Genomic DNA, 20,901 nt, shown 5'->3' with positions numbered 1-20,901 from the left:
CTGAGCGGGGGAGCAAACACGCTGACGGATCCCAACTTCAGCGTCTTTTTTTATTTTCATAAAACGCAGACGGAAATATTATACTTCTTCTGATGCGCCGGGACAGAAACGGATGAGCAAATAACATGTACAGTAACTAGTTTCAGCTGCTGATCGGACAAAAGGCTTGTGGGACGTGAACGGGGTCTAACCTGTGCAGCGTATGTAGAAGTTACATCAGAGTGTGTTTCTGCAGTGCTGGTCAGTGCTCTGCAGAGACCCCGGCCCACTCACTTGAAAAGGCTCATTAAAGATTCATGACCCAAAAAAAAAAAGAAAAGGCCCGATTCTAATGGGCTGGAAGACGACTGGGAAGAAGGAGCAGAGGAGCAGGGAGGAGGAGACGAGCTGCGGCTTCTCTTCAGACGGTGGTCACTAAGTGACTGAGGGCGTCTGCAAGGAGACCCCGGACCAGGAGGACGTTAGCCGCCGCCAGCCAGGACGCTGACGGAAAAGAAATGTTATTGAACAGATGTCTTTAGCTTTGCGTTACCTGCTGATTTGTGTTTCGCACAGATCCGTCTCGCTGCCTCGCGTCTCGTTGTGTTAATTCAACGGAGGCAGGACCCCGCTGTCTGAAGCTCCAGCAGCAGTGATTACGAAAGCCGGTGACGAGAGCAGCTATTCTGGGGACGGCAATAAACTGTGTACACATTAACTGCACCAGAAAACAAGGTCTGCGCTGTGTGTGTGTGTGTGTGTGTGTGTGTGTGTGTGTGTGTGTGTGTGTGTGTGTGTGTGTGTGTGTGTGTGTGTGTGTGTGTGTGTGTGTGTGTGTGTGTACAGTACTTGTGCAGCGTGTGAAGAATTGCCAGATACCGTGTAGCATGTGAAATCTTTCATTTTTCCAGAGAGGACAGACGGGCTGAGGCTAAATATTCTCTCTGATCTCCGCTGCCTCGTTCACTGACTTTCTAGTAACAGCAGCACTGCGAGCTGCAAAAGATGGTTTAGTGCCGAATACTTAGAAAGACTTCAAAAACTGTTTGCATGCAGTTTTTTTTTTGTTTTGCTTCATGGCGAATGAAAAAAAAAGGACAGAAACAAGACAAAATGTTGAGGGTTGCGAATGATTATGAATTGCTTGTTATTATAGAAGGTGTGTAAGCAGCGTGTGGAGGGAGGTGCAGGCGTGTTCTCCTGAACATCCCGCCTGTACACACTGCGGGCGAAGACGCCTCCTCCTCTGTCACTCTCTCACTCTCAAACACGCGTCTACAAGCGTTTTGAATCATTACCTGCTCTCCGGAAGCGGTACGCGGCCGGAGGCGTCAGATTGTAACCAGGCGTGTTTACAGTGCGCCGCCGCTCCACCTGTCTTCTCCCCACTCGGAGTCATTAATCAAATGAGTTCATCACTCACTAGTATGTGTGTACACATTATCAATAATCTATGTTTAATGTCGCGCTGGAGTAATTGTGTGAATAGTGAATTTCGCCACAGGCTCTGTCAATCCGCTCGTCTTCTCATGGGACAGATGCCTTTAATAGACTGGATCAGACGCGGCATCAGGGAAGTCGCACGGCCTCGGTTTCTAATTATGTATGGATCAGTTTAACAAACAATGCGAAAAATAAAGTCAAATGCAGTTTGCAGCACTAACGTCACACTGTACCTGTAGGTTTATGCAGGTTTATTTTGAGGGAGCCTGTAAAAAGTGGGATGTTATTAGCACCAGACCACCTGGGGTGAACATCTGCAGCATCTCTCTCACCCAACGTGCAGCATTTCAGTCTTCTCTCATTTACGCTCGCTCTCGCTGCCTTTCCTCTCTCTCTCTCACACACACACACACACACACACACACACACACACACACACACACACACACACACACACACACACACACACACACACACACACACACACACTCGTCTCCATATCCTGCATTTCTTTTGGCTTATTGCTGTATGCACAGTGGCCTGTTTCCTGCAGAAGGGTTATTAATGATGCCACAAGGTCGTAGGTCAAGTACAGGTTGGGCTCCTCTGGTCAGCATTAGGTCAAAGGTCACCAGGTTAGCATCAGTTCACAACGCAGCTTGTGTTGGGTCACAGTGATTTGTGTTAATATATCTGTCTTTTTGCTTGGAACCTTTTTATTTGTTTATCTTAATTTCTATTCCTACAGTAACGACTCTCCTTTGAATAATTAGATGTTCTTTTCATGTTCTATTAGGGCTGTTTTTCCTCCTGTCTCGGCTCAAACACTGTTTTTTCATCTTCAAAGTGGAAGCTAAAATAGGGCGATCATTGCAATTTAATTACTACAAATCCCTTTGTGACTTTGCTCTTGTGTTTGTTTACATGCATAGATTTGCCAGCTTTTGCAATTTTTTTTCTGGTGCAGCGAATGTTACTTTCTTGTGCCGTCCTTATATACCTCCTTATTTTTAGCATGTGAGTTTCTTTGTGCGTGTGTGTGTGTGTGTGTGTGTGTGTGTGTGTGTGTGTGTGGAGTAGATATTGTTGCACTGGGGTTTATTTAAATAGATAAGATGGTGTTTTATTCCCAATCAGAGGGATCTCCTGTCGCACTTCTGTCTCTTCATAATAACCTCTAGCATTGCTCCACGTTCCCCTGACACGCACACGCACACATACACACACACACACACTGAGTATTGCAAACACAGCAAATTTTCTTTTTCTCGGGGGTGAAAAGCTTTGATAAATGAAAATAAATACTTTTCTTCATAGGAGGAACAGAGGGGGAGAGAGGAAATAGCAGCAGTGACAGGAGGTCTTTGACAGTTTGATACCTCAATACAAGCAAATATATGACAAGAACCCCCATCTATAACTGCAGGAAGGTGCGCGAGGGGCTGCGTGAGTGCGGTGCAATTTGGTGCTAAAACACAGGTACATCCTCCATCATTTAGGGGAATAAGAGTGAGGAAGACGAGATGTGCGACGAGGAGGAGGAGGATGAGAGCGAGTGGCCTCCCTGACATGTTAACTGAGTTACAATGAGAGGAAACAACAGCGCAGAGCATGATTTAGAAGAAACCGGGCTTCCTCCAGAGTCTGATGCTGTTTTTTTCCGATTTGAAGGTCACGTACTGTGGCCACTTCCCCCGCTCTCCCTCTCCACCTTTGTTTTTCCTTCTGCTCCTCCAGACCTCATTTCATTCAACACTACCAGACCTCCGACAGCTCCATAACTATAACTCTCTCCTCCCCTCTTCTCTTCATCCGCAGCTAAATGACTCTGTCAGAAATAAAGAGCACTTATCTTATCTACTGCCTGCACTCTGCTGTCTCCATCCCCACCGACATCACACACAGAAATACACAAAACGAAACAACAGAAACAGTGCAAAGAAAGTTCTTCAGCAACATTCAGTTATATTAAAGTTTACATTCAAAAGTAATTCACTTTTGAATACAGTCTTATTTCTCTCAGACTGAATATTCTGTCTGGTTTAGCAGCGTTTCAACTTCTTGCCACCTGCCAGACACAAAGACATATCAGCACATAAGACAGACAGGTGGATGCTGGTTTGACAGAGGACAGGTGTCCACTCATTCTGTTCTGCACCCCCACCCCTTCTCCCACTCCTCTCCTGCCATCCTCCTCATCTCTCCTCCCTGACGTGTGGAGGAGAGAGCCCGCGGAGGGCTTACGTGTGCTTCTGTGTGTTTAGGTGTGCGTACGAGCCACCTACCGGGCGCACAGCGGGGGGCCGTGGAGGGATGAGAGGCAAGAAAGAAAGATGAAGGGCTGTGATGAAGCGCGATAGGGATAAGAGCAAACACACAGTAATCAACCGCTGCATCCAGCAATCTGTTAGGTCTCCCTGAACACTCCATCACTAATAGTCATGTTACAGAGTGCAGCATGGATGCAGATTCTGATCAGCACATATTGTGATGACTTCGCCTTTCCACAAGCTAAAAGTGCACACAGACACAGAAAGCAGCTCTGGATGTAGAGTTCAGGAGGATCAGAGGTTACGAGTAAACTCCATCGACTGACTCCAGCGTAAGAGGCCGTTATGCATATGTTTATCGAACCTCGTCCGACTCTTTTTTTTTTCTTTTTTTCCCTTACCTGGGTAAATTATCTTGATGCGTTTGCACGGCGTCCGACGCTCAGGGTCGTCCTTTGTTCGCCGCTCCAAAGGCCTGCTCGACGCGCGAGGGACGGGGGCGAGCAGGGGAGAGAAAATGAGCTCGCTCCGAGCGGAGCATGAATTCGTGCATGCGAGGATGTGTGAGAGACGGGGAGATGAAAAGAGTGATAATTCTCGTGCTGCCCCAAGGCTCCTCGCAGCCTCGCGGGCTGCCTATAGGTCCCCTGACGCACGCCTGAGCACAAAGCTGGGGCCGCTAATTGGCCCCTGTGATAACGCCAGAGAACAGCGTGTGGACAAGTGCGTGTTTGTGTTTCGGCGTTACAGCATTGCTGAAAACTTATATTTTTCTCCACAAGTAATAATTTATTGGTTTTTAATTCCGCTTTGAAGAGTGTTTGATTTGTAAGTTGTGAGACACTTCTTATGATCCGGCAGCTTATTGAAGTCACTGAAAGACAATTAGAGCATATACATTAGTTCAAAGCACTGCTTCAGTCTTTAAACAGCTTGTTTCTCTCTAATTGTTTCATTATCTCAGTGTGCTTATTAAATGTACGATAATTGTTAATTACCACATGAGGATTTGTAAAGGATTTGTCTTGAGTATCAAAACAAATTAATTAAACTGAACACATTTAAAACCGCAATGATAACAGCAGGTGCTGCGTGTGCGCGTTTGTGTACAGTACATCCCCATTTCCACTGTTGGGCCTGTTTGTTTGAATCTCAACGTTTAATTGAGATTCATAGGAGGAATCGAAATGAGATTCAAATGAGATTCATAGCTAATTATAGCAGCTCAGGTAATATGCAGATAGATTTAATGGTGATTCAGAGTATCTCGCAGTCTAACGAGAGTTTGATTAGACCATTGTGAGACACTGGCTGAACGAAATCACTGTGGTCTTAGAACAAAGGCACTTCAGCGTGTGGCAGATTATGGCTTTGTGAATTAGTTTTCTCAAAACATACATTTCAGTCTGAGAAAGCTATCGTTTGTGATCTTGAGTGTTTTAGTCGATCCAACATCACATTTTAGTGTTTGTGCATTTCATGCCATGCTTAGGCACGAAGAAAATCAAATCCTAACCATTAGCTCACTGTCAGATGTGGAGGGAAACGAGGTTGTAAAATTAATGCGTTTTTTTTAAACATGAATTTTTCTGAAACATAAGTTACGTAAAATATTTACAGTTTGGAATGAAGCAAGTTCCTCCAGTGGTTTATCCGCGAGTAGGGTTTACTACTGTACATACAGTCCATACAGTACACTCACCTCTTTAATCTGCATAAAACCCAGCTGTTTCCAGCAGCTGGGACGTTACAGGAGACTCAAACGGCCACATCCACATACAGACTGCGACGCTCAGTCTCCTGTGTGAACTACTGGACTCTCCTGCTTTACATGCACACGCACAGAGGTGCACGTCTGGATGCTGTGTATTTATCCATAGGATGTTCATCATAATTACACTGATGGGAAAAGGCCTTGTGCAGGTGTGTGCGTTTTATCATGAGGGTGTCACTGCAAAGCTTTCTGACCTGCTACAGTATCATCCAGTGCTGGTAGTTGTAGAGTTCCACTGTCAATGGGAGTGTCCTCATTGTCCTCACCGTGGGGAATTGTGGGTATTTGCATCAATATCATCAGAGATCCGCTAGAACACAGGTGACGTTGCGTCCATAAGCTTTGCGTCAGTTTAGTTTACAGGCACAAACACGCACAGACGCACCGCGTCCTGTTGTGCTTCCTCATCTCAGCTCGTTAAAGGCGTCGGTTGCAGAGCAGGTAGCACGAACGCTGTGATGAGGCGAGCGGTGAAATAAATAATTTGCGGCACTGCTTAAAGCGCGAGGCTCTCTCCGCTGTACATCTGCAGTATTGATAGATGCTGCAGAGCCCAAAACCTACTGTCCCACTTTATTTCAATTAGCTCACAGGAAGCAGGAAATAACCTGCAAATCAATTGTCATTTCTACGGGGCCGAGGCTGCAGGCTGTGATTCACTTTGTCCACCAATAAAAGAAGAGCCGTGAAGAAGATTAAAGGGAAATTTCCTCCGCACATACTCTCCCCGTGTTGTACAGTACATCATCGACGCATGACGTCCGGTTCCTTAGGGCTGTTATATATTTCCCGAAGAAGCACGGAAATTTGTTCCGGCGGCGTCCGCGCGTGGCAGAATTCCTCTCCAACGCGCGTGCGGGCGATTTGTAAATAAAGTTACAGATCTCCTGTAGCTGTTGGACTCGGTGACGTGGGCTGACGCACTCTTTAATGACTGAGCGCGAGGGGAAAAACACTGGAAAGCTTTTAGCAGGGGGAGGCTAAGAAAGGGGGGGGGGGCGAGATATGGAGGGTTATATGGTGTATGATCATATCAGAAAACACAGTCATGTATGCGGCCCACTTTGCAGTATATCACACCTACAAACACACACTCACCTGAAAACGGGCGAAGGCGCCGGCGAGTGATTTGTTTGTGTTGTTGGTGCAGTGGACTGGAGCTGTGGAGCTAGTAACCGTTTGATGGCAGGCTTTATGGAGACACTATGTAACGCCCGTGACAGTTTATTCAGTGCGCGTCAGGAAGACGGGATTTGTGACACTGCGATGGCTGAGGCGCTCCCGTGCACTTATCCGCCCAGCGTTCACGGCTCCGCGGGGACGAGCCGCGTCGATCCGCTTGCATGTTAGGCGTCAGCGGGCCGCGTGCGGCGCCGCCGCGTCGACCCCGGGACCGAACGGGCGCCCGAAGGAGCTCCGGCAGTCGCGGGTGTGGGTTGATTTTAATGCCACGTCGCGCTCGCTCGTCCCACGCGCTCGAGCAGACGCGAACGTCTCAGACGCTTTGATGAGAGCTTCTTGCCTGTGTTTCTCGGCTCCGGTGGCGGCCGCTCGGACGCCGAGCTGAGATCATTAGACCGAGCAGCTCCTTCACAGAAAAATAAACTCCGCTTTCTTTTTGCGCTAACATTTCGCCCAGCCTCTTGTTCCCCGAGGCCCATTAGGGGCATTCTCATTGGTTCTCCCTTTGGCTGGATGCTATTAGCCCTGTGATTGGGTATTGAATTAGCCTGCTGATTGGGTATTGAAGGAGTGAAGACTGATGAGAGGATCTGGCTAAGCTTTCTTGTCCAAACCTCATTACTCACACTCACACTCAAAGGGAGGAGAGCTGGAAGACGCACACACGGGCTCGAACCCACGCACGCACACACACACGCCTCAGCGAGGCAGACTCAACGACGTGAACGTCGTCCGTCTCCGCGTCTCCGTGTCTCCCTTCACACCGGACGCAGGCAGAGCACAACTGTGACCATCGCAACGCTACAAAAGCCGCGGATACGATGCATGAGCTGCTGCAGAGGCTGGAGACGCTGGGAGACAAACCTCTCTGTAGTGAAAAGAAAGTGTTGTTGGCCCAGGAGAGGGTCGCACGCAATTGGAGGCTGCTAAAGAGAAGGATGTCTTTGTGCTGATTTATGCTCCGTTTCATCCCACAATAAAGATTATGGATGATGATATTGATTTACCCGAGGCTGTGGCCATGACTGGACTCAGGCTCTCAGGTTGGGAGAAAAGAGAATTTAGCTCATTATCATTTCCAGACACAGCGAGGAAGTCTTTGTGTGTGTGTGTGTGTGTGTGTGTGTGTGTGTGTGTGTGTGTGTGTGTGTGTGTGTGTGTGTGTGTGTGTGTGTGTGTGTGTGTGTGTGTGTGTGTGTGTGTGTGTGTGCGTGTCACAGTTTTAGATGGTCCTCTGTATTAGCAGCACGACCCGTCCCTCTTTCAGGGTTTGTGAAGGTGCTGAATCCCATCCCGTCCTCTTTCACGAGCCCGAGACGGAGCAGCAGGCGTTCCCAGCAGCACAGCGGAGCAGGCCAGGAGGGAGGGATGGAGGTATTGACTCCACTTTGATTTAACCTCTCCTGCCTGATCCTCTGAAGTGCACAGACACATGCAGATCAGAGGAGTCTCAAAATACCGGCATTCTCTACAGAGACCGCTCTGATAAAGACGAGGTTGAGAATTCACACATTTACTATTAGAAGTCCATAAAACAGGAAAGACAAACTGCAGAAACTGCTCAAGTTACAGACGCTTGTAAAATGAAAGTCTCTGACCATGAAGCCTGGCTCTAAGCATTTACCTAATGGACCCTTATGAGTCATTTATAAGCATTTTATAAACATTTAATAAATGCTTTATAACGCACTATAATGTGTTTTATGTGATGCGTTTTATTGTATTGTCATTAATTATGCACAAGCATCCAGTCACAAGTGCCCACAAGTTATGGTTGTTTAAAGCTAAATTAATAATGTATAGCTGCAGTGGATACACGTAACTGACTGGAAACTGCGAAGCGTTGGGTAAGTTATTTTTAAAAAGTTAGTTAAGTGGATCATTACGCATTATTCTGAATATAACTACCCTCCAGGGATTACTCAGTATCAGAGGTAACATTTACTACTTGTCTGAGGTGGTACATGGTATTTATGGTATTTTGCGATGTCATGTTTTATTAGGTAAATTGACAATTTTGTAGAACATCAAGAGTTTTTGATTGTCGTCTACAAAAGCACAAACATTATGAGCCTTTGTTCAGTTTTGCTACTAAATCTGAATTCATCTATGTTAAGTATTAGGCATCAAATGATTCCTGTGTAATGCAGTAAAGCAGAAGTACAGTAGAAATGCAAATTCTTACCATAAAAGTGTTCTTGCATTGACGTACAGTAGGTTTTTGTTTGGCCCGTGAACATTATGTTGGCTTAACTACACGCATCTACGCAGCGTTTAGCTAATGCCGCCCTAATTTCAGATTGAAACAACGGCTATTATTACGAGCACTATCACTGAATGCTGTTTTTGCTGAGCGCTGTTAGAGTTGTTGAACAGAACAATGGTGCCAAAGTGCACTTCTCTTTAATTAATTACCCATCTTTGTTTCCGGAGGCGGCGCACAAACACGCGGGCGTGTGTTGCGTGTGGACGCACTCGCAGACACACACACAAGAGTTTGGTTTTTAGAGGCAAAAGAGGAGGAAGTGGTGGAGAGAGTGAGGGGGTAATATCAGCAGGCTATCTATCCTCTCTTCCACTGGTGCATCCCAATCCTCTTTGGAAATAACAAATGCATAAAAGAACCACAACACAAATATATCTGCCTGGCTCAGATAGATAGGGCTATGCTAGAGTTTAATACCCTTATGTAAACCAGTAACAATCAAGCCCTAACACACACCCCCACATCACCACTAAGGGGACAATAAGGAACACGCGCTATTCTCTCTCTCCAGATATGAACAGTGAGGAGTGATTGTGCAAGTGTGTGTGTGTGTGTGTAAGAAGAGAGAGAGGGAGAGAGAGAGAGAGAGAGAGCGGCTGTTTTCCTCAGCAGATAGTGAACAATGCTGTAGCCCAGATTGGCTGGCTCCCTCGTGCTTGTTGTGAGGGTTGTTGTTTCATCGGCGGAGAGTGATATAGACCCTGACCTCAGAGACCACAGCACGTCTGATACTCTATTTCATTCATCCCTCACCATCCAGCCTTTTGATATCTCACTCTTATCCCTCTGCGCCAATTTGTTTTCATACTTTGCCTCCTGTCGCATCCTCGCTCCGCTCTCCCTGGTTGTGTGTTTTTTCTACACCCCCCCCCCCCTTTGCTAAAACTGACGTTTCAGTAGACAAAGAGACGAGCGACACTAAAACCGCGGAGCCCATTCATCTCAAAAACGTTGCCGCTGACAAGCAATCCAAAGCAAAGAAAACCGTCAGGCACTGACACATTTATCAAATTAATTTGTGCAACATATAGTGGGGATGCGGTGCGCTTACTTACTTTGAGGTGCCCGGGAAAAGTTATTGCACGCTTTCCAAGTAAAGCGTGTGACAATTTAGCATCATTCCCTAACAACTCACGCGCACATTTTGACCAGGAGGGAGAAAAACAACAATGTCTTTCCGAAGGTGGATCAATATGATTAGTATGCAGCGGATGTGTGTGTGTGTGTGTGTGTGTGTGTGTGTGTGTGTGTGTGTGTGTGTGTGTGTGTGTGTGTGTGTGTGTGTGTGTGTGTGTGTGTGTGTGTGAGAGAGAGAGAGAGAGGGGGCGCATCAGACAGGAGTTAGAATAGCAAAGGTTAATATCATACATCAGCTGTCATCTGCATACGCCTCTGAAGGAAAAAACACAGTCTTTATCTCTCCGCCCGCAGTGGGGTTGATCGCTGTGAGATTATACAGCCACTGACATTTCACACGTGCTCGACGGGGAAAATCTGGACCCTCTCAGAGGTGTAACAGGGACCAAACGGCCATTTAGCGCCGCGGCGCGGCTGGGTCGACGCGGGACTCGCGTCCCTGAGCCGCGTGCGACCACACGTCAGTAACGGGAATCATCCGTCCCGTCACTGCCAGCTCAGCGAGACGTGAGCAACATGTGTAAACCAAGCGCGCGGCGCGGGCGAAACCCGACGCGGCGCGGCCGGAGGCCGGCCGGTCGGGGGGCGCGCCGCCGGCCGCACCTCACTGTGCGGATGTCGAGAGGATGCCTCCATCATCAAGCTCATTGCTGCACTCCCTCAGCCATATAAGACCCTGCTAGGGGAGCATCAAATATTTATACAGCATTATCCCCGATCCTATAGCGCGTAAGTAAAGAAAGCACGGTTCTGTTGCTGTCCAGACATCTCGGATCCGAGCTCGAGTCCTGCTTCGGTGCTGTTTATGATGATTTCTCAGTTTTTCTGGAGGCGCTGGTTCCCAGAACGTAGAGAGAGAGCGTAAAGAGTATTAATTCCAACATCACAGACACCGAATGGCTGCTGTTGTTGTGACGCGTGATTTGTGGAGCACAAACAGGCCGGTCCCTGCGTTGTTTGCTCCCTGATTGATCGCCGCGGCCCCAGGCCCCGTGGCGTGCGTCACGTTTGTGTCTGAGTGGTTACTGGAACGCTGGGAGGATAGAGCGCACGGGTCCAGCCGGTGCAGGGCGGAGGCGAGGTGACGGGTGGAGGCCAAGACAGGCGGAGGAAGGCTTCACGCAGCTTCATCACCCGCTCGTCATCGTCGCCGGCCGCTGCTCAGACTCTAACGAGGTCACGTTTCATTAGTTGTTGCAGTTAGCAGCGTGTTGACGAGTCAGAACAAAGGCAGTTATTTATTGTGGCTTAAAACCACGTGTGACTGTCGTATTAGCATAAACCAGCAGTTACACAAGTAATGTGATTGTGACTAAAGTCTAAAGTACAAACCACATCTGACCTTTCGTCTCTGTTCTCTGTCTTAGTTGTCGCTTTCTCGCATCTTTGCTTTTTATAGCGTTGGAAAGAATTAATTGTCAACCATGTTTGACTGCGGATCAAAGCTGCTACTGCGAATGTGGAAAAACCTATTTGCAGTAAGAGAAGATATCATCACAGTCTGCTGGGTGAACCGCGCCGAGGCCGCGTGGAGGCCGCAGGAACGCGGGCGGAGCCGGAGACAGGCAGCCAGGGAGCAGGCGCTGACACTTGGACAGCGCTGCCCTGGGCTCCGTCTGTCAGGGCGTGAAGCCCCTGTGTGCGCTTCCAGAATCCCCCCCGCTGTGGTGACGACGACAGACTGACACAGCGCTGCGGAGAGGCTGCAGCTCAAGCCGCCGCTCTGGGTTCTTCCACCCGTGAACCGGATCACGCCGTCTCTCACCTCCCTTCCGCCGGTCTTGATTTCCCTCAAAGGTGTCATGGAAACCGTCTGCGAGCGTCTTGAAATTTGCTCAAGTGACAATTCATTTGTAAAAGCACCAAATACTGTAGGTTGTGTTGTATTAACTCCATTTGGAGATAAAAAGTATAAAATAAAGGGTTAAAAAAATTCAGTTTAAGCAGCAGCGACACTGTGTGTGTGTGTGTGTGTGTGTGTGTGTGTGTGTGTGTGTGTGTGTGTGTGTGTGTGTGTGTGTGTGTGTGTGTGTGTGTGTGTGTGTGTGCGCGCGCTTCCTCTGTAGCGTCGTGCTGTAGCAGCGGCGCTGATTGCGTAATCCCACCCGCTTCAAATGCTCCTCGTCAGATGGCGATCAGCGCATTCTGCAGATTACGGCTCAGATTGAGACGCAGCGAGGGCCGGGAAGGTGTGGGAGATAACGGCCCGCGCCTCCGGCTGCTCTGCGCGCGTCTGCGCATTGCTACTGCATGAACACGCGCGTTCGCAGGCGTCTGAGGGTACGTTTTGCGGGAACACTGCAGCCGCTGTACGTGGTACGCTCGCGTCTCCCTGCAGTCTGACGCTGGGGTGAGGGAACCACCTCCTCCCACAGCCTGAGGGCTCCAGCAGCTTATTATGAGTCCTCAGTGGGAGAGGGAGGAGAGAACAAGAGGCCGACTACACTTAAGTGGCAGCAGAGACGCGCGGAGATTTAGAGGAGCTCAGTAAGAAAATGAGAGAGTACCTGTGTAACACTATAACGCGTGAACGATTAGGGAGGTGTCTTTGTGTGTTGGTGAATCTGCTATCGAGAGCGTTGCACGCAGTTATTGTGACGTATCATCGGACGGACGTTTCCATTTGACGACTGCCAGACTCCTCTGTGCTCGTGTCGTTCCTCCACTCGGCCCTCGTCTGCTCCTCTCCCCCATCCTCATTCTGTCAGTGTGTGTGTGTGTGTGTGTGTGTGTGTGTGTGTGTGTGTGTGTGTGTGTGTGTGTGTGTGTGTGTGTGTGTGTGTGTGTGTGTGTGTCTTTGCCCATTCTGTCAGGTTTATTTCTGTTATGTTTCTTAATTAGCTAATAAAGGTCATGGCATCTCTCAGTCAGGGGGGGGCGGCGCATGCAAATGAGGCAGAAGGTCAGCAGGATTAGTGACCGCCTCACACCGCCCAAATATGGACACGACCGCGCTGCCATACAAATACCTGCAGCTACTGAGGAGCAGCATCCCAACGCACACACACACACACACACACACACACACACACACACACACACACACACACACACACACACACACACACACACACACACACACACACACACACAGATGGGTGTGGTTTACTCAACTCAAACAGTGTTTTTAGATGAGCCATTGAACAAGTGTGTGTCTTGGACAGTGGGAGGAAGTTCCTGGAGAAACCTCAGCCACACACATGCTTGAAAGGCGACGTGTGTGTAGCTAGAACCTCTAATTGCTAATAATATAAATCGCATAGCTACACGAGGCATAGAACCAAAACACACTCCCCGTAGCGTGAGGCTGCAGCAGCTGTAGCGTCTCGCTCCAACTGCACATCAGTGCTGCAGTTTCACAGGAAGAGCGGCAGAAGGACCGCGTGTGTGGACCAAAACAGCCACACGACAGAACCGTCACAGAACACAGTGAGAGGTTAACCAGTCTCGGCATCTGTCCTCCTCCTGTATCTCACTGAGTAAAAGCCAGGCCCACCTTCCTGCCTCTCGTGTGCAGGATGTGACTCAAAAGCTGCGTGGAGTCGTAACTGTCGTTATTACAGATCAGTGGAACTTTTAGCATGAGACTATGAAACACTGGAGCCTCACGTCTGTGTGTGTGTCGTTGCACTGGCACAGTTTGATGAGTGTTCAATGCAAAGGATGAGGCGTCTACTGGCGCCTCGGCCTCTGTAACATGTGCTGCGTGAACGCTTGCGTGGGTGAGATAAGAGAGGAGGCGCAGATGCTGCTCCACAGTCCTCCTCCTCCTCCTCCGCGGCGGCGTCGCAGTAGATCTGTTACTGTCTACTCTTTAGGTCTATCACCTTTCGCAGCAGAGCTCGTCTCCGCGTCCTTTGGCCCTAAATCACCCGGCTGTCTCCGAGCGTGAGAGCTCTCTCTCCTTCTCCGGGTCTATAACTCATCCTGTCCGTCGCTCTCTCTCTCTCTCTCTCTCTCATAACTCACCGGGTCTCTCTCCATCTTTAACCTGCTCACTCGCTCCTCTCTCATCGCCATTCATGATTATATCTTTGTAGCACTTTGCTCCCCCCCCCCCCTCTCTTCCACTCTAAACAATTTTCTCTGTTTTCGAGGTGAACTCGCTCCGAGTCATAGCCCCCCCCCCCCCCTTCCCTTCTTCACACCCCTCTCTCTGGTGGGAGCGTGTCTGGCCGTGATGTGTGTGACGGACACAGGGCGAGACCCGGCGCCGCTGCGCTCCCCTGCGACGCGGCGACGGCGCGTCCGCGGCGACGCACCGAGGGGGATGATCGACAAAATAAAAGCGGAGCGGCGAAGGCGCGATAAACAGCGCGTCGCTCTGGGGGCGCATCTCCAGTCTTTGAGCTCATTATGTTCATGAGCGGAGATAAACGCCGCCACAGATCGGCGCGGGCGGAAAGTCTAATAGCCGAGATTTGAATTAGTGCCCAACTTTCTCGCGCACGACGCGAGCGCGAACACCTTCTATCTAGATGCGCAGGCTGCGTGGCCCGCGGCATTAGAGGCGCAGCTCAGAGGGAGCGGAGCTCTGTCAGCGCCGTATCTCCAGCCCGGCAGACCTTCAGCGCACGACAAAGGGAATGGGACTTACTTTGTTTAGATCCTTTCCTCCTCAGCCACCTCCTGCTCCTTCACTCACTAAAGCACTTACCCAGAATCCAGCTGCTGTTTCCAGCGCATGCTTCGAGCAGTCGTTGCCCTAAACTCCAAACAATATGTTCATTCTGCAGCCGAGTCTCAGGAGCCGATAGTGCAAACGCAATAGAAAATACCAACTCGGCTCCAGGAGACTATTTTGGAGCATCGAACCTTAGTCTCTCTTTAAAAGTCTAGTGTTTTTCCTTCTCCCCTTGACACTAGTTCTGTCTGAATACTTCAGACTCTCATCTCTCCCCTCGTGTAATTTTCCTCTCTTTTATGGTTTGTATATTTCACTCCCATGACCCCACTGCCCTTCCCTAAAGCCTCCTCTGACTTTGTGCCTCATCTCCCTCTCATGACTTTCTAAATGCAAACATGTCCCCCGTCTCCTCTCGAGGGGGGCCTCGCGATTTAGAGCCGTTTTCAGAGGAGTCGAAAAAAAAGTCCGATCCATAATCACCAACAGCGCCTTCGCCATCTGCAGAATTACAATAGCGTGCGTTTGAGTGACAGGCCGGTGTATATCACGGCTCGTCGTGACTCACCCTGCGAGCCCAGCACTTAGTCTGCGTCTCGTGTTCACATCACGCAGATTAAATGGTGGGGTGACCACTGCATCACAGCCGAGCATGTTTCCCCCCTTGTTTCTTGAGCGGGACACAATGGAATATAATTAGTGCGCGGCCGTTTCGCGCGCGGCCCCGCTGCTAATAAATGCTAACAACGAAGAGTGAGGCCGTATGTCATTTGCTGCATTAGCCGCCGTGCGGTTCTGTCAGCCGGGCCGCGAACGAGCACATTACATGCATTAGCAGTGTTTCCATTCTCTATCAGTTCTCTGATTACAATAAATGCTCCGGCGCATTGTAACGATGAGTTTACAATAATGGGCCATAAATTAATACAGTCCTCAGCAGTAAATGCTATTATGCTGCGGGTGTTTACAGTATGTCCGTGTATATATGCGGCCGGATTGGTGGATAATTACCATTCACCGAGGCAGTCGGTCCAGGACAACAGCCACTTACTGTCCATTTGTCACCATGGCGTCGTGTCACGGGCAGAAAGGGAAGGACTGCATTCTGATCAAGCATATCAGAGCCCAAAACCAAATGGATCTCAACAATGGATCAATAGTTGTATCAGTAGCCGTGTATTAAAATACAGCAGCGGAGGGTCTTTTTTCTTTAATCTCAGAACGAGAGGCAGGTGTGAAAAGCTTATTAAGATATAATTTACTGCTGCGTGTGTGTGTGTGTGTGTCATTTGGGCTTCGTGTTATCGCTGAGATCATTCCCACACACACAAGAGTAAAAGCCCTGTGAGTGAACGGCAAGCAGGCGTGTGTGTGTGTGTGTGTGTGTGTGTGTGTGTGTGGGTGTGGGTGTGTGTGATGGGGGGGTTCCATATGAAATGTACACGAGGGTGAATCTCAGTGGTGTTAATGGCTTTTTAAATGTCAGGGAAAGTCAGGGAATGATAAAAGAGAGATCTGTTATCCACTGTCCTCATGATCACCGTGGAGCACGCCGCTGCTCTCACCTGAGGAGCTCCGCACGTGTGTGTGTGTGTGTGTGTGTGTGTGTGTGTGTGTGTGTGTGTGTGTGTGTGTGTGTGTGTGTGTGTGTGTGTGTGTGTGTGTGTGTGTAGCAGTAGGCCAACTTCCACCCCGTGCTGATGTCAGCATGATTTATGCACCAATCAGATTAGCTCTGAGAGAGAGGGAACGGGAGAAGGAGAGCGGGGAGGGAGCGTCGGACTTCACTCGCCGCTTTATTGTCGTGTTTTTCATCTTGTACTGGGCTGAATCCGAATGGGGATGTAACAGTGGCTGAAATCACTTTCGCTCATGCATTTTGGTTCAGTATGGTGCAAATGTAACACTTTACAAAATGATGCATGTGTTTGTGTTATTTACTCGAGGGGCTTTTAAAAGTCATAAATTTTTATCAACTGATTAATAATCATCAGCTTTTTTGGGGTGACACCAGATCTGACACATCATCGGGGCCACAGTTGTTTCCTCTGAGCTGTTGACTCAGAGCATTAACTCACACAGGCTCCTGTTTCACTTTCAGTAAGGCATGTCTTTTGCCTTTTTTGTGTTTGTGACTTTTTTCCCACCCTCCTAAATCCACACACACACACACACACACACACACACACACACACACACACCCTGACTTGCTCTACCAGAAGGTTGAGTGATGTCGCAGCATTTTAATAGAGAGGGAAGCAATTAGAGAGGGGACAGGGCACGAGGTGGAGAGATGGAGGGGCTGTCTGTGCGACACAGCGGCCACGGCTCACACACACACACACACACACACACACACACACACACACACACACACACACACACACACACACACACACACAAACTCATTACCAAGGATGAGTTAATTAATCGCTCAGTGATTCACGATACTTGTAATTAATCTCGTAGGTATGCGAGTGTGGTTTTGAGAGGCGATTCCGCTCCCATTCATTTATATTACACGCAGACAGTCGCTCTTCAAGTGCACACTTTTCATCCTCCGAGTTGCAAACCAGACTTTCTCAATTAACGATGCTTCAGGAAAACTGTGTTGGATTCTTATCAGCCACGTTGTTGTTGTTGTCACTGCTGGTTTTTGGCAGCCTTGGCCGAAGGTTTATCACATTTTTATCCACGTTGTTTTATTGCATTGCAAGTGCAGAAACACTTCAGTTCCAAACCTTCTTGTTGTTTTTCACCAAATCCTGGTTCTGCAAAAGCAACATTGATTTAGACGGAGAGACAGAAAAGGCACGCTGTGATCCTGTATTCATTTACTTTACGGTACTTGGTTACATCATGTCCAGACTGGAATGGCTTTTATTCCTACCACAGTGATTTGTTTTATTATTTATATATAGTATTAATGTTGGGCTCCTCTACCCATAATGCCTTGCATTTATCAGCATGGGTGAGGCAGCAAGAAGATGGCCGAGTGAGTGACGAGGCCGAGCAGCCGGTGGCAGCACAAATCTCCGCCTGTCACCACGTTGCCTCCGCACAGACACATTTGGAAATTATGATTTTACCGTGTTTGCATAAATGAGCTAATTTATTAGAATCAAACACTGGCAGACGTATTTACAAGCCTGGATCTGGTCTGCTGCCAATAAGACCATTAAGTGCATTGTTTGAGAGTGGTTACATGATCAAATGCACAATGGTAATTGTGAATGAAGAGAGGCCGGAGCGTTTCTCAATGAGGTGATTATCTGCGCAGGTTATTGTGCTATTTCAGCATGACGTGTAAATCTGCATCGTCAATCACAGCCTGCGCTGTCAGCAAAGGGATGTGTGGAAAAGGCAACGCGAGCCGCAAGGGATGACGGACAGGTCAACGCAGTGCAGCTGAGAGAAAGAAATAACTTCTTTATTCTTACTCATTCTTTTGCATCTTTGTATCAATTTCTTTTAATCATAAACTTTTCCATCTCATTTCCATGTGGACTATGATCTGGGGAGCAGACAAATGCACACTCACTGTGAGGAACGCAGGCAGAAACCTCAGTGCCCTCAGTTCAAGAAATACAGACGTGCATGTGACTACGCGCACACGCACACACACACACACACGCGCACACACACACACACACGCGCACACACACAGACACACACACACACAGGCTCTGGGGCTAAGTAAGCGATGCTCCAGGTTATGCGTCATTTACCACGGCTCAATAACAACCTTTCTCTCCGCCCGACACACCTGGTCACACCGAGCGGCGCCGCGTGTCCTCCGAGAACACACACAGATCTCCTTTCGCTCCACGGTGGCCTTAACCAGACACATTACATCCCCACTCAACTATCTGCTCGTGACAGATGCATTTATGTAACGCTTTTGATAGCTATTGATTCACGCGGCGGCGCCGGTTAAGAAACGGAGAAAAATGAGATTTTAAAGGCAACGTGGCTGAGGGGCGTGTTGGGTGGAGATGGTGCCTAACAAGGTGGCGAGTGATCCGTGGAGGAGGGATGAGGCCGGGAGCAGCCGGGTCACGCGCAACACACCTGAGCTCCGCCCCAAAAAGAGACGGGGCAGGCTGAAAACACGTATGACCTATCCGTGTGTGTGCGTGTGTGTGTGTGCGTGACCTTGGCTAGGCCTGCTGGTAAAGTGGGGCGTCAGGAGAGTCAGTGTGTGAGCGGCCAAGCGTTCTTCCTCAGATTAGCAGGCTTTATTACTGCCACCAAGCGCTGGCCCGACAAATCCTCTTATTTCATTTTCTTCCTCCACTGTACCTCTGCTCTTTCTCTTTGCCTCCCTCCCTGTGTCATCTCCCTGGACCCTCCCTCCTCTCCCCTCCCAGGACTCCATGCGCTGGTTCCTGCCCCATTTCCTACTTCCTCCTGTGTTTCGTCTTCGCCGTCTTTCCATCTTCCTCCCACCGCTCACACCTATAGTGTTTTCTGTTCTACTTTCCTGCACGCCACCTCTTGCTCCGCTCCTCCCTCTGTCTCCCTCCCTCCCTCCTCCCTCTCTTTCCTGTGATGAATCTGTAGACAGGGGCTAATAATTGTACTTCAGCCCAAGTGCTCATTTTTCTTTGTGTTTGAAAGCTGTGACAGGCAGGAGCTTTTTTTTTCCTCTATCCCCCTGTCCCTCCTCTTACCCTCCCTCTCTCGCTCCCCCTCTCTCCCTTTTCTTTCTATCCTCACACAATGGGTGAGTAAAATAACTCAGGGTTTACAAGGTCATGCTGTCTAGTGGTGAGGACACGCTGGGGATTTGGGCTGGAAGGATTTCCTCAAAGGTGCCGTGTTGAGTTCAATAAAAATAGTGAAAGTTATAGATTGTACAAGTAGATCTACAGGGGGATATAAGTGTGTTTGATAGGGAGCGGGATCACTGAATCACAGTCTGGACTCAAATGTTATCAGTGCTGCTTCTGAGCGTCTACTGTACATAAGTGGAGGAAAAGATCCGCTTTGTTGAATGTGCCAGTAACTCCACCTTTCATCATTTGCAAAGAGAGAACTGCTTGAAATGCCACAGTCCCCATCATGTATTATGTTCACTTCGTGTCCAAGCGGTGAGTTGTTTTATAGCCAGTGTCTGTTTTAGTGATGGTATCTCAGAGAGAAATGCATCCGGCACCGCTAGTTTACCACTGAACACCCCCACACGCTTCGACACAAGAGCTGTATTGGTTTTGTTCTTCTGTAAGTGTAAGTCAACTAAATTTAATAGAATCTCTGTGAAATATAACTAAATAAAAAACTACATTTGACAATTGGGTTTTTATATTAAAATGTACAAATTAAGTACAAAGGAGTCAGTTGGGATCATGAGCAAGATTTTTCTTCTACCTACAATTATTAAATATGAATAATCTCAAGCTCCAGCCAGAAGAAAGTAGCAGGCAAGCAAAGCTCAAACACACATATTGAAAGAAAATAATATTTTCATCGACTTCACAGTGTTACCTTATGAAAATTGATCAGCAGCTTTAAACACAGTGTCATCTTCAAAAGGGAGATGGAAAGAGAGAGCAGGGGGAGGGGGGAGTGGACAGGGAGCAAGTCTTTATTGCCTGCTGTAGTTAGATGGTAAATTTCCTCCTGGCAGATATTTATTGAGTTAGTTGAGTCTAGAGAGAGCTTTAACATTGATTGTGATCATTAAATATATCCGCTCGAAATGGCAACATGGCATTCCCTCAGTCAATGGAGCCAATAGGAGCAGAACAAAGGCATAATCAAATCAATCCTCTCATAATTATTCTGAGAGTGGAGAAATTAATCACAAGAAGAAATAAAAACAATAATGGAAAATGAAATGGTCAGTCGTAAACAATTACAGCCCAAATTGAAATAAACTCAGCGAAGGGAAAAAAAATCAACGGTAAATCCAACTAATTAAAATAACATTGTGGTGTATACGGGTTATTTGCTTTACAGCGGCCTTCGGTTATTATATTTTCTTGTTCTGTTGTTATAAGCGAGATAAAAGGAGTGCGCGGGCCTTGACTGTGGGGTCAGCGGATTAAGGTCCTCCTCTCGTGAGAGCCTCTCTTCTCCCCGCTCACTGAGAGGAAGTGTAGCTCATTGATTAGCTATCAGATGATTCCGATAGCACCTGATCAATAGGGCTCTGTATGAAAACCAGGCAGGATCCTCCCCCTTCGCCGGGCGCTCGCCCACGGATGCAGCGTCCACACACACA

The 20,901-nt window shown here is 48.4% G+C and overlaps 1 protein-coding gene across 1 annotated transcript in view; it reads left to right on the top strand.

The window, feature by feature from the left end:
- Positions 1-20,901, top strand: part of mafb (MAF bZIP transcription factor b) — a 34,758-nt gene that overhangs the window by 12,313 nt on the left and 1,544 nt on the right. The window lies entirely within an intron of this gene.

This window comes from Betta splendens, chromosome 6 (assembly GCF_900634795.4).
Source record: "Betta splendens chromosome 6, fBetSpl5.4, whole genome shotgun sequence".
Classification (NCBI taxonomy): domain Eukaryota; kingdom Metazoa; phylum Chordata; class Actinopteri; order Anabantiformes; family Osphronemidae; genus Betta; species Betta splendens.
This window is presented reverse-complemented; position numbering and strand designations above follow the sequence as displayed.